The sequence below is a fragment of the Leiobunum rupestre genome, chromosome 4, assembly GCF_980474605.1.
Source record: "Leiobunum rupestre chromosome 4, qqLeiRupe1.1.hap1, whole genome shotgun sequence".
NCBI classification, from domain to species: domain Eukaryota; kingdom Metazoa; phylum Arthropoda; class Arachnida; order Opiliones; family Sclerosomatidae; genus Leiobunum; species Leiobunum rupestre.
The window spans coordinates 5568107-5573289 of NC_143387.1; the positions used below are offsets into that span (position 1 = coordinate 5568107).

A 5183-nucleotide genomic window follows, 5' to 3' on the forward strand; every position below is an offset into this window, starting at 1 on the left:
CAGTTTTATTTTGAAAGATTAGACATATCAATGATTTTTTGTTTTAGGGTTAGGAAGTGGAATTGATGTAACACCAAGGTAAAGATTTTCAACAGGTACTTGAGTGTTGTGAATGCCAATAAGAATTCTATTTGCATTTTCTAAATGATTGGAAAATGCAATGCCAAGTTAGGCATCTTGTGACCAAAATTGCATTTAACCTTTCTTGATAATTCACAACTGACTGAGCTGTTTTTTCTAAGGTGTTAGCAGCTGTTAAAGAAGGCTTAGGTGCTGGGTGTCTGGTAGTTTGCCTTTTGTGACTTCTTTTTAAACTGTCACGTGAGTTTATCAATATTTTCAAAAGTCTTTATCAACCACATTCCACGGTATAGCCACAATTATTATCGTTCAAATTAACTTGAGTTTTGTAGATTTTCCCCTGAATATTTGACCCAAAATTACTTTATAATGTACTTACATTTATCTTAAAAGTCTTTCCCACTAAAATTTAATACCCAATTTAAGTTTTTTTTAAAATTTTCAAATTGTTAAACTGGGTTCACTGGGATAAATTTTCTGTATTTTCTCATTTCCCACTCGGCCTTCTGTAGTGCTGTGGAACGCAAGAACACAGAGAAAATGGAAAAGCTGCTAACGTATGTGAACCAAGCTTTAAACCTGTGAAAATCATGTACTCAGATTGTTCTGGCAAAATGTGAACAACGATATCAGTATCAGATCTGCCTTTGAAACAAGAAACTGAGCCCTATAGGTTTCATTGTAGGCCTAGGTGGAGGAAATGGGTTTTCACTACCCATTGCTCTTGCATCTGTTTATGAGAGTACAAATAAGGTAAAGGACTTGATAGTTTTTACGTGACCTTATTGAAATGTACCAATATCTGCTACCAATTCTTCCATATTTCTAAACTTCTTTTCTCATGCAAGCTCATCAATTTGGGAAGCTAAACAAGATTATGTTTAACCAATGAAACTGTGATTCTACTTCTAAGCCCATTTTACCATGTCTCTTCAGTGAAAAATCTATAGCGTCACCACCCACACTTGCTGGCATATTGAGGGGAGTAACCCGAAATAGTCCAGAGTTAGGAGTGCCAATGAGTCGTGCTACACTGAAATATTTTCACTTGTTACAATGGAGGATTTTCTAGCTTTTCATTAAAATTTAATTAGACTATTGTGGTTTCATTTCAAAACACTAGCTTTGCACAAACAACCAACCTGGTGCCTGACTTGTGAACTATCAACTCCTCTAATCCCGTGCAACGCAGCTTCACTTATTAAACGGCAAACGGACACCTCCTTTTTTTAACGGTGCTTTTGTAATCAGTCCACTTAGCTCTTATTTTTACTGTCGCTCTTATGAGGCCCATACCCATATATACAGGCAATTTCGTGGGCAATTTCTGCCCAGGCCTTCTCCACATCTTCACTACTTTTGTAGGTTTTCAATAAATCAGGCCTAGCTTCCAAACAATTAATAATTGCTTGAAGTTCTCTTGTACTAAAGTTTGGTTGTCTCTCTTCACCTGGTTTCATTTTCGCCATATTCTTTCTCAAAAAAATACTTTCAGCTAACTTGTTTTCTTAAAATGTGTAAAATCACAAAAAATAAGTAACTTTTAAAATAGAGTTGAGCCTTCAAACAAATGTTTAAATTTTTGCGTCAAAATAACGCTTTCTCATTGGTCAATAAGTGGGCGGAGCCTAAACAAAAACCGATTCCCAAATACCAGACTCGTCATTTACGAGAGCCCGAAAAATTGTCTCTGCACCGCGATTTCGATTTACAAAATCGTAACTTTACGACATCGTAAATCCGCTCTCGTAACTTTACAATCCTCGTAAAGTTACGATAATTTTTAAATCGTCTCTGCACCGGGCCCTAAATTAGCAGTACTATCGAATTTAAATGGTCTAAAGAAATATTTTTCTGATATTAGTCGACCAAATGACTTTTTAAGTGTTTCTAAAAAGTATGGTTGATAAATATTATCACTTTTAAATGTGCAAATTTTATTGTGATATTTGAAGTCAGCCGAATGAATTGTTTAATTGTAAAAAAAGCTATGATTGACAAATAAACCTAAATGTTTTACTACATTTCTGATTTTTTGTTAGCTTTAGTGGTGTTCCCAACTTTAGTCTTATTGATAATCGGTCGCATTATTTTACATTTCCTTTTGCTAAATCCATAATTTATTAAATCCGGATTTTCGTTGCAACCTGTTGAACGTCGATGTTTGCCAAAATGTCTCTCTAGCGGGTCTTGGTTAAATTTATCAATAAAGACGAATGAGGCTCCTTTGGACAGGAGGAATTCTACAGCTCCCATAATAGAATATACTAAAAAGAAATTGAAATTAATATTGATAAATATAACACTTCATAATTAATATTACCAGTTAAATGTAGGCCTAAAGTTTCGCGACTGAGCTACATTGTGGAAATACCTTCTGCGGAAACTTCTTGCTTTTCTGCTTCTTCTTTCCACAGGGGCGGCTCCAGACCAATATTTGGGGGGGGGGGGCACCGTCGTAATTTTTTTTCAAGACATAAAAAACAACCACTTGTGAATTTGTATACCCATGCACCGTAATACCATATGTAACATAATTATTCATAAGTATGCCACTATTTCTTGGTTTGGGTCCACTTGCGCACTTCCCACTTCCGCAGTTTTCGTTTGCGCACGTTCCCATTTGCGCGTTTCCCATTTGCGGAATTGCTATTTGCGCAGCTCCCCATTTGCGCAGTTTGTCATTTGCGCGATTTTCCTGTTGCGCAGATTTGTTATTTGAACGATTTTCCCATTTACGGGGATTTTTTTGACTTAAATATTCACTATTAATCCTTTTTCCTAGAAAAAGGGTTATTTCTGGCAGGTAAATTTTAACATTACCTTGTTTACCATCCAGCTGCGCTGCTAGTGTTTGTTTAATGTCCGGTTGGGCTGTAAATACCATTAAAAATTAGGTTTTTCTTAGTTAAAATAGCATTCGTTGAATTAGTCTCTTGGGAAAATATATATAGTCCAACAGCGACTTCAAGCTTCTCGGCCTTTAGGCTAAGATCATAGTGTAGTAACTGTTTACTGACAGTTCCAGCTTTAAGGACGGCCATACCTCTTAAACAATTGTAGGCGGCACAATAAAAACGATGTTTAAAATCTAAAATAAACAGGAATTAAAAAATGTTTCAATTTCAGATAAAAATGCTGCTAATACCTTAGCACCACTTTTAAAATGGCTTCTGTCGTAGGACAATATACGTCCTCTGTAGTAAAACACCTATATGAAAACGGTGCCTACGCGCCTGCGGCGCGCCCGGCTCACCTAACCGTTGCGCTAGCCTTGATATAACTACCTCTATATAAAAACTATTTCGTTGAAATGGCCTCCAATATAGGACAGTAAGTGTCCTGTATGTCGTAGGAATGGCCTCTGTCATAGGACAGTTACGTCCTATGTGAGAGGCCAATACCAAGATATTTCGTTAGAATGGCCTCTGTCGTAGAACACCTCCTATATGAAAACGGTGCCTACGCGCCTGCGGCGCGCCCGGCTAACCTAACCGTTAAAAAATTTTCTTTCTGACCCCTAGGAAACATGCAGAGCAATTAAAAGGGTGCGTTTTTGGTGGAAGGCACTAAATTTAAATAGCAGCCAATATACGGTCCTCAGTTTTACAGATACTACATTTTCTTTTAGCCTAAAGGCCGAGAAGCTACGATTAGCTTGTCGACCGAAGATTTATTCCCAACAAAATAATTCAACAACCGAAATATCAACTTCAAACAACTTTAAATTATTGGTATGGACAGCGTGACCGGTAATTAAAAATACACCAGCAGCACAGTTGGATGGTAAACAAGGTTACGTTAAAAATAAACTACCTCAAAAAATGTTATTTCAAGGAAAATTGCTTAATATAGAATATTCAGGTCTGAGAAGCCGCGGAATAGAAAAACCTGCGCAAATGGAAAACAGCCCCATTGGGAAACCGCGCAAATGGAAAATCTGCGCAAGTGGAAAACCGCGCAAGTGGAAAACCACGCAAATGACAAACCGCGCAAATGGAAAATATCTGCGCAAGTGGAAAACTGCGCTTACGGAAAAAGCGCAAATAAAAAACGCGCTAATGGAAAACTGCGGAAATGGGATACTGCGCAATTGAAAACTGCGCAAATGGAAAACCGCGAAATTGCATTTGCGGAAATGGGAACTGCGCTAATGGGAACTGCGCAATTGGCCTATTACCCTATTTCTTCACTAACGGTTTGTTTCACAGATATTGCGTCATCCGTACCCTACGTAATATTTGATGTCATATTTGACGTCATCGAATCTCAAATGCCAATTATGCCGTCGTATAATTAGCTCTACGTTTGATAAACCGACGGCTATTATTTTAGTAAACAAACCGCTTTGAACAACCAAGGCTTAGAAGCAAAAATGTACTACAATATAGTGTCAAGTTCTGTTATTGTAATTAATTTGCAAATTAATGAAGTTCTCGTAGACTCACGTTCTAAAATAAATTTGCATTGTCAAATAAAAGAAGCAGGTTTATTGGAAAAAATAGTTGAAATTCAGATTTAGCTTTTCTGGCGCATCTACAAGGTTGGAATATTTGCAGATTCTTTTGAGTCTATAGGTATAACTCTTCTAGGCTTGGGATGGGTTTTAATAACGCTGGTGGAATATTCCACTTCGACGACTTTTTCCATTTTCGGAAAGCGATTACTTATTGATCATTTTCCCCAACCTTTAATTTTTCTAAATTACTCATTATTTAACTTCATCCGCACAAACCGTCGAACCGAGCGAGTTTATAAATTTCAATAAAGCTACATTCGGCTGACTAAAATTCCGCCGCAAAAAATTCCTTCTCAATTTAGAGGTTTTAAAATTGGCTTAAATAAATATGTTACTAGCAAATAGTGTGACTTCCAAAATTACTAGAATGAATAAAAATGTTGAAATCTAACGTAGTCCACCTTTTTACTGGTTCGTCGTGAAACAAACCGTTAGTGAAGATTTTTGAATGGAATAAAGGTACAGTGGCATACTTATGAGTAATTATGTTACATATGGTAATACTACTTACAGTACTAGAAAAGTGGTGTAGGGGAAAGAGGAATACTGGGCCTTGATTTAGGTCAAGAGCAGCCTTGGAAAT

The 5183-nt window shown here is 36.9% G+C and overlaps 1 long non-coding RNA gene across 1 annotated transcript; it reads left to right on the forward strand.

The window, feature by feature from the left end:
- Positions 1 to 220: 220 nt before the first annotated feature.
- Positions 221 to 1177, forward strand: LOC149945942 (uncharacterized). The gene is made up of 3 exons (XR_016480402.1): positions 221 to 321; positions 594 to 834; positions 930 to 1177. It is a non-coding gene; the product is annotated as an uncharacterized LOC149945942 (long non-coding RNA).
- Positions 1178 to 5183: the final 4006 nt, after the last annotated feature.